A 9,719-nucleotide genomic window follows, 5' to 3' on the forward strand; every position below is an offset into this window, starting at 1 on the left:
TTATATGTGTATATATGTAGGTATGTGTACACATATAAATAAATACACATGTAGACTTTGGAGCCTTGTCGTATACCATATCCAATATAGCCCTTATAAAACAGTTTTATTAATATGTATATGATTTTTTTTATTAGAAAGTTTATATATGAGTGCATATTAATATGTTTTGAAAGTGTTTAACATTGTTTTAACAATTACAGTTTACACTAGGGGGGGCGATTTATTAAGTGTCGGAAGGACATGATACGCTGTCGGCATTTAACATTGCACAAGCAGTTCTGGTGAACTGCTTGTGCAATTCTGCCCCCTGCACATTTGCGGCCAATCAATCGCTAGTATCCGATCGGGTTGATTGCTGTCCGCCGCCCCAGAGGCGGCGGACTAGTTAAGGAGCAGCGGTCTTAACTCCTGTTTCTGGCGAGCCTGAAGGCTCGCACCAAAACAGAGGCATTAGGGGCATTCGGCCCTTAATAAATCGGCCCCTAGGTCTGAAGCCACGCTAATTCTTCTAGCATAGTTTCTGATTGTGCTCGAGCTGAACCATTTATTGTAATATGCGCACTAGCTAGCACAGTTGCTATATTGCTTATCACATCCCGCAATAAATTAGACACTCCACTTGTAATCTAGCCCTTTTTGGAGATGTTTCCACTTAAAGGGACAGTCTAGTCCAAAATAAACTTTCATGATTCAGATAGGGCATGTAATTTAAAAAAAAAATCCAATTTACTGTTATCACAAATTTTGCTTTGTTCTCTTGGTATTCTTAGTTTAAAACTAAACCTAGGAGGTTGCTAATTTCTAAGCCATTGAAGGCCGCCTCTTATCTCAGGCCATTTTAACAGTTTTTCACCACAAGAGGGTGTTATTTCATGTGTGTCATATAGATAACACTGTGCTCATGCACATGGAGTTACCTAGGAGCCAGCACTGATTGGCAAAAATGCAAGTCTGTCAAAAGAACTGAAATAAGGGGCCAATTTGCAGAGTCTTAGATACAAGGTAATCACAGAGGTAAAAAGTGTATTAATGTAACTGTGTTGGTTATGCAAAACTAGGGAATTGGTAATAAAGGGATTATCTATCTTTTAAAACAATAAACATTTTGGTGTAGACTGTCTTTAATAAATTCAACAAAAGATCCAAAGAGAAGGATATGCTCTAAAACCCCTTTCTTAAAAAGGTACGTGTCTGATTCTTTATAATTGTACATAAATTGTGACATACAAATACAATTCTTATTTTACTAATATTTTTTTTTTTTAATATGTTTTTTTTTAGAATGTAAATCGTTTATTACAAATACAGGTGTTTTTTTTATTTGGAAGTGCAATTTTCTTTTTTAGAAATACAATAAAAAAAATTCTTTTAAAAGTACAATTTTTTTTTTTTTTAAATACACTTTGGGGGCGATTTACTAAGCAGTCAATGCTGTTTATTCCATGGGAATCGGGAGTCAAGAAGCAGCATTCTTAAGACCGCTGCTCCTTAACTCGTCTGCCACCTCTGAGGCGGCGGACAGCAATCATCCCGATCAGATACGATCAAGATGATTGACATCCCCCAGGGGGCGGCATTGCACAAACATTTCACTAGAAATGCTTGTGCAATGTTAAACATTTAGCGATGTGCAGGATTAGAGGGAGGTGCATGAAATCTATTTAGTGTTTAGTGCGCCTTTAATAAATCACACCACTACGGAATTTGTGTGCTTTATCTGCTTTGTGCTCAAGAGTTATCCAACGTGAATTTTAGTGCAGGCCCTCATAGAAATGTATTATCTTAAAGAAAATATATACTTGTTCTCTCCACATATTGTAGCACGCACATACTACTGACTGTGCCATATTTATTAATCATTGTCAAGCGGTATGGATTTTACGTGAGTAGTATTAGTGTTGCATACAGCCTGCATTTCGTGCTTCACTTGGCCTTAGGCCATAGAGTCCCACAGCGAGTTGTACAAAAGAATACATTAATTAATTAGAGCATGACAATTTTGCACGACAATGTTCCTTTAAAACTAATATCCTTTTACCTATGATTACTAATAATTAATTTATAAATTTACTATATGACTTGAAGAGAAACGCAAATGTCATTAAATATGCTCCTCTACTGATGTCCCCTTTAAAGGGACACTAAATATTTCATGCACCTCCTTTAAATATGGGTGCTGCCATTTTGGAATTTAGGTTTCAATGTCGGTTTCTAAAGAATAGTTGATGCACATGTGCAAAGACATCAGCATTATAATACAGTGAAAGCTAGATTTCAAAATGGCTGCACCCATGACTAAAGGCATCAATACTATGCTTATGAAAATTATTTGGTATTCAATGTCCCTTGACCTTAGATAAATGATGAAAAATAATGCTATTGATGCAAAGCTTGTTTAAATGGGCTGGACACTTAACCCAATAAGGTATTTATTTTAGTTACCTCAGGAGCCTCAAAAATATATGCATAAAAAAATTGTAAAAACCAGGACCACTTGGCTGAATGCAGACTAATCAGTGAACAAAATAACACCTGCATGTTACATAATTGTTTTCCTGTATAGGCTCTGTGGTTACTGCAAATATAAAGGGAAATGGAAAAATGTATCTTTTTTTAACCCCTTAATGACAACTGACGTACCAGGTACATCCTGCAAAAACTAACAGTTAGTGACAATGGACGTACCTGGTACGTCAGTTGTTTAAGAGAGTGCTGGAAGCGATCACAATCGCTTCCAGCAGCTCTCAGGGTATTGCAGTGATGCATCGATATTGAGGCATCCTGCAATACCCTTTAACAAGCATCCGATGCAGAGAGAGCCACTCTGTGGCCCTCTCTGCACCGGTAGCGATGGTGCCGTTCGTTGGTGGGTGGGAGCTTTCAAGGGAGGTGGGTGGGCGGCCCATCGCTACCCGGCATCCGGTTCCTGCAAGTGCTATGTGCACGCCGGATGCTGGGAGCATGCGGAGGGGGGCCTGCGGGGGCGCGCACGCGCGTGCATGTGTGTGTGTGCGCGCGCAGCAACCACTGCCACCAATGATTAAAGAAGAGAGAGGGGGGCAGAAAACATTTTTTTTTTTTAAAAATACTAATAGGATCTGCTAGGGTAGGGGGATGGGGTTATTCGGGGGGGGGGGGGGAAGCTACACTACAGAAAACTATGTATTTAAGAAAAAAAACAAAAAAAAAAAACAACCTCTCTTTTTTTGGGAAAACTGGGTACTGGCAGACAGCTGCCAGTACCCAAGATGGTGGCAAATAGGTAGGTTGGGAGGGTTAGAGAGCTGTTTGGGGGGGATCAGGGAGGTTGGGGGCTAAGGCAGGGGTCCATCACAGATGAATAATAATAAAAAAAAAAAAAAAAAAAAAAAAAAACACCTTTTATTTTAGTACTGGCAGACTTTCTGCCAGTACTTAAGATGGCGGGGACAATTGTGGGGTGGGGGAGGGAAGAGAGCTGTTTGGGAGGGATCAGGGGGTGGGATGTGTCAGGTGGGAGGCTGATCTCTACACTAAAGCTAAAATTAACCCTGCAAGCTCTCTACAAGCTACCTAATTAACCCCTTAACTGCTGGGCATAATACAAGTGTGGTGCGCAGCAGCATTTAGTGGCCTCCTAATTGCCAAAAAGCAACGCCAAAGCCATATATGTCTGCTATTTCTGAACAAAGGAGATCCCAGAGAAGCATTTACAACCATTTGTGACATAATTGCACAAGCTGTTTGTAAATAATTTCAGTGAGAAACCTAAAATTGTGAAAATTTTTACTTTTTTTTTTATTTGCTCGCATTTGGCGGTGAAATGGTGGCATCAAATGTACCAAAATGGGCCTAGATCAATATTTTGGGTTGTCTACTACAATACACTAAAGCTAAAATTAACCCTTCAAGGTCTCTACAAGCTCCCTAATTAACCCCTTCACTGCTGGGCATAATACACGTGTGGTGCACAGCGGCATTTAGTGGCCTTCTAATTACCAAAAAGCAATGCCAAAGCCATATATGTCTGCTATTTCTGAACAAAGAGGATCCAAGAGAAGCATTTACAACCATTTGTGCCATAATTGCACAAACTGTTTGCAAATAATTTCAGTGAGAAACCTAAAGTTTGTGACAAAATTTGGGAAAAAGTGAACGATTTTTTTTTATTTGCTCGCATTTGGCAGTGAAATGGTGGCATGAAATATACCAAAATGGGTATAAATCAATACTTTGGGTTGTCTTCTAAAAATAAATATATACATGTCAATGGATATTCAGGGATTCCTGAAAGATATCAGTGTCCCAATGTAACTAGCGCTAATTTAGAAAAAAAGTGGTTTGGAAATAGCAAAGTGCTACTTGTATTTATTGCCCTATAACTTGCAAAAAAAGCAAAGATCATGTAAACATTGGGTATTTCTAAACTCAGGACAAAATTTAGAAACTATTTAGCATGGGTGTTTTTTGGTGGTCGTAGATGTGTAACAGATTTTTGGGGTCAAAGTTAGAAAAAGTGTGTTTTTTTCAATTTTTTCCTCATATTTTATATTTTTTTTTATAGTAAATTATAAGATATGATGAAAATAATGGTATCTTTAGAAAGTCCATTTAATGGGAGAAAAACGGTATATAATATGTGTGGGTACAGTAAATGAGTAAGAGGAAAATTACAGCTAAACACAAACACTGCAGAAATGTAAAAATAGCCATTGTCATTAAGGGTAAGAAAATTGAAAAATGGTCCGGTCATTAAGGGGTTAAACAAATTCCCTTTTTCACCATATCTTTAAAATAACTAAAGTGGCTATACATATTCCCCCCGGCACTACTGAGAGGGAAATAGCTGGTGAGCCAATACCGAACAGCATATTTATGTATCTAACAATCACTGTCTGTTTGCTTCTCATTAGTATTAACAATTTACTTCATTAACAACATAAAAAGAGATTAAATACTTTGGCCCCAATTTATCAAAGGGCTTGCAGACCTGATCCGACACTGCGAATCAGGTCCGCAAGACCTCGCTAAATGCGGAGAGCAATACGCTCTCCGCATTTAACATTGCACAACGCCGCCCCCTGCTGACTCGGGGCCGATTGGCCGCCAGCAGGGAGCTGTCAATCAACCCGATCGTATTTGATCGGGTTGATTTCCGGCGATTCCTGTCCGCCTACTCAGAGCAGGCGGACAGGGTTATGAAGCAGCGGTCTTTAGACCGCTGCTTCATAAGTTGTGTTTCTGGCGAGTCTGAAGACTCGCCAGAAACACGGCCCTTCAATCTCCGTACGGAGCTTGATAAATGGGCCTGTTACTCTCTTTCTTTCTCTCTTTCTTTATGTTTCCCTTTTTTCTTTTTTTCTCTCTTTCTCTCTCTCTTTCTTTGTTTCTCTCTTTCTTTCTCTCTTTCTTTTTTTCGCTCTCTTTTTATGTCTCTTTCTCTCTCTCCCTCTTTCTCTATTTCTCTCTTTCTTTCTCTCTTTCTTTTTTTCGCTCTCTTTTTATGTCTCTTTCTCTATTTCTCTCTTTCTTTCTCTCTTTCTTTTTTTCGCTCTCTTTTTATGTCTCTTTCTCTCTCTCCCTCTTTCTCTATTTCTCTCTTTCTTTCTCTCTTTCTTTTTTTCGCTCTCTTTTTATGTCTCTTTCTCTATTTCTCTCTTTCTTTCTCTCTTTCTTTTTTTGCTCTCTTTTTATGTCTCTTTCTCTCTCTCCCTCTTTCTCTATTTCTCTCTTTCTTTTTTTGCTCTCTTTTTATGTCTCTTTCTCTCTCTCCCTCTTTCTCTATTTCTCTCTATCTTTTTTTCGCTCTCTTTTTATGTCTCTTTCTCTCTCTCCCTCTTTCTCTATTTCTCTCTTTCTTTTTTTTCGCTCTCTTTTTATGTCTCTTTCTCTCTCTCCCTCTTTCTCTATTTCTCTCTTTCTTTTTTTCGCTCTCTTTTTATGTCTCTTTCTTTCTCTCTTTCTCTCTTTCTTTCTTTCTTTCTTTCTTTTTCTTTCTTTCTTTCTTTCTTTCTTTCATTCTCTTTCTTTCTTTCTTTCTTTCATTCTCTCTTTCTTTCTCTTTCTTTCTTTCTTTCTTTCTTTCCATCTGCTGGCCACTTGCACATGGATACTAGCGATCTCTGTTCATGTATTACTCACCTCTATGTTTATATATTCGCTTGCCCTTAGAGCTGCATAACATCAGTGAGAAAATGAAAAGCGTGCTCAAGGGCAAATATATTTATCTAAAGAATACAAAACCCAGATGACTGAAAACAGCAGGGTTTTTTTCCCCTGTGGCATTAGAGTTCAGTCACAGAGTTTCACCCACAGAAGAAGCAATATCAGGACAATAACTTGATAAATAAGCAATATTCATTAAGGTGTGAGCGCTCATTTGTCCAATTTATCATCAGTCTAACCTAGCACACACACTATTAGTGACATCGTTCTGCTCATGCACCAATTAGTGTATTGTATTGCAAAGCAATCTTCATGTTGTAAATTTTGACAAAAATAAAGCATACGGTTTTTATCTGCACTGGTCTCTCACATTTGTATTATTGGGAAAAATCTGTGATATTTATTTCCTGAAGTTGGAAAATGTCATTAAAATTCTGTGCACGTGGTGATGTTTCATATGGTGAAGTAATTGTTCAAGACATTAACAGAATCCTTAGGGCTATAAATACTCGATCATTAGGAACTCATGAACTGTTTCCTTTTTCAAGTTTAAAGGAACATGCCGCTCATGCATTTTCTAGTACTGCTTTAAAAAAAAAAAAAAATAGACCAAAAAGTACTAAATAATATCAAAGCCTCATGTCTGCTGAGAAAAAAGATACAATATATAAATATATATAGAGAAACTTTCATAAACAAGTGACTTGTACAAGCTTTCAAAATCTAACTAGGGCTTTAGAGTTATCATGTGGGACGTTATCTATTTTAATCCCAAAATGAACAAAAAGAAAACAATAAAGCTATGTACAGAAAAAAATGAAAGCTTCTCTAATAAGTATGAATACCTTAAAGGGACATGAAACACATTTTTTTTCTTTCATGTTTCAGATAGACCATTCAGTTTTAAACAACTTTCTAATTTACTTCTAATATCACATTTTCTTTATTCTATTTGTGATTTTTTTTGTTGAAAAACAGGGAATGTGAACATTTCTGGAGCACTATATGACTGTAGTTTTGCAAGAATGTTTTTACTTTGCAAGCACACTAGATGGCAGCACTATATCCTGCCATTTAGTGCTCTACCTAGGTATCTCTTCAACAAAGAATACCATGGGAACTAAGCAAATTATTTTTTATTTTTTTGGGTGTCATATCCGTTTAAAGGGACACTAAATGCTATTTAAAAACTTACAGCAACAAGAACTTTACTAAAAGTAATCCCCAATACCCCTGAAAAGTATTGAAAAGATCAGTTTTCAGTCTTTGTTTTACCTTCAAAGTGTTACTCAGCTCCTTGCACTGGAGCAATGAACAATTCGCCAATCGATAAGACAACTGACCTTGGCAAGTTTTGCCTAATCGTTTTTCATTGTGGCATTAAAAAGTGCATTTCATATATTACTCTTTTTTTTTTAAAGAGCCATTAAAGTAAAAATGAAACTGGCCTGATTCAGACAGAGCATACAATTTTTAAAATAAATCTTTGCAATTTTCTTCTATTATCAAAATATGCATAATCTTTTTATATGCACACATTTTGAGACACCAGGTCCTAATGAACATGTTCAAAAGTGCACAGTATATATATATATATATATATATATATATATATATATATATACAGGGAGTGCAGAATTATTAGGCAAATGAGTATTTTGACCACATCATCCTCTTTATGCATGTTGTCTTACTCCAAGCTGTATAGGCTCGAAAGCCTACTACCAATTACGCATATTAGGTGATGTGCATCTCTGTAATGAGAAGGGGTGTGGTCTAATGACATCAACACCCTATATCAGGTGTGCATAATTATTAGGCAACATCCTTTCCTTTGGCAAAATGGGTCAAAATAAGGACTTGACAGGCTCAGAAAAGTCAAAAATATTGAGATATCTTGCAGAGGGATGCAGCACTCTTAAAATTTCAAAGCTTCTGAAGCGTGATCATCGAACAATCAAGCGTTTCATTCTAAATAGTCAACAGGGTCGCAAGAAGCGTGTGGAAAAACCAAGGCGCAAAATAACTGCCCATGAACTGAGAAAAGTCAAGCGTGCAGCTGCCAAGATGCCACTTGCCACCAGTTTGGCCATATTTCAGAGCTGCAACATCACTGGAGTGCCCAAAAGCACAAGGTGTGCAATACTCAGAGACATGGCCAAGGTAAGAAAGGCTGAAAGACGACCACCACTGAACAAGACACACAAGCTGAAACGTCAAGACTGGGCCAAGAAATATCTCAAGACTGATTTTTCTAAGGTTTTATGGACTGATGAAATGAGAGTGAGTCTTGATGGGCCAGATGGATGGGCCCGTGGCTGGATTGGTAAAGGGCAGAGAGCTCCAGTCCGACTCAGACGCCAGCAAGGTGGAGGTGGAGTACTGGTTTGGGCTGGTATCATCAAAGATGAGCTTGTGGGGCCTTTTCAGGTTGAGGATGGAGTCAAGCTCAACTCCCAGTCCTACTGCCAGTTTCTGGAAGACACCTTCTTCAAGCAGTGGTACAGGAAGAAGTCTGCATCCTTCAAGAAAAACATGATTTTCATGCAGGACAATGCTCCATCACACACGTCCAAGCACTCCACAGCGTGGCTGGCAAGAAAGGGTATAAAAGAAGAAAATCTAATGACATGGCCTCCTTGTTCACCTGATCTGAACCCCATTGAAAACCTGTGGTCCATCATCAAATGTGAGATTTACAAGGAGGGAAAACGGTACACCTCTCTGAACAGTGTCTGGGAGGCTGTGGTTGCTGCTGCACGCAATGTTGATGGTGAACAGATCAAAATACTGACAGAATCCATGGATGGCAGGCTTTTGAGTGTCCTTGCAAAGAAAGGTGGCTATATTGGTCACTGATTTGTTTTTGTTTTGTTTTTGAATGTCAGAAATGTATATTTGTGAATGTTGCGATGTTATATTGGTTTCACTGGTAAAAATAAATAATTGAAATGGTTATATATTTGTTTTTTGTTAAGTTGCCTAATAATTATGCACAGTAATAGTCACCTGCACACACAGATATCCCCCTAAAATAGCTATAACTAAAAACAAACTAAAAACTACTTCCAAAACTATTCAGCTTTGATATTAATGAGTTTTTTGGGTTCATTGAGAACATGGTTGTTGTTCAATAATAAAATTAATCCTCAAAAATACAACTTGCCTAATAATTCTGCACTCCCTGTATATAGGAATGTTGTGATTGGTGGATGGCTGTCACATGATACAGGGGAGGGGAAATGAAAGTAACTGAAATTTGCCAGAACAAAATCTACTACTTGTTTGAAAATCAAAGTGCTATTGCATTATCTTTCTAATATGTATTACTGTCTAACAATACAGCTGTGGAAGTTGTACTTATCAACCAATAAATATCCTGCAGACATCAAGTGTACCTCCTGTAACTTTAACAGTGAAACTAATTGCTTTAAATTATTATTATTATTCTTTATTTATAAAGCTCCAATGGATTCTAAAGCGCTATTCATGGGTACAAACTTATAAGTGCAACGGTGAAACATTACAATATAAGACCAAATGTAATAGCAAATACAGGAGGAACTGAGCGC

Source organism: Bombina bombina, chromosome 4 (assembly GCF_027579735.1).
Source record: "Bombina bombina isolate aBomBom1 chromosome 4, aBomBom1.pri, whole genome shotgun sequence".
Lineage (NCBI taxonomy): Eukaryota > Metazoa > Chordata > Amphibia > Anura > Bombinatoridae > Bombina > Bombina bombina.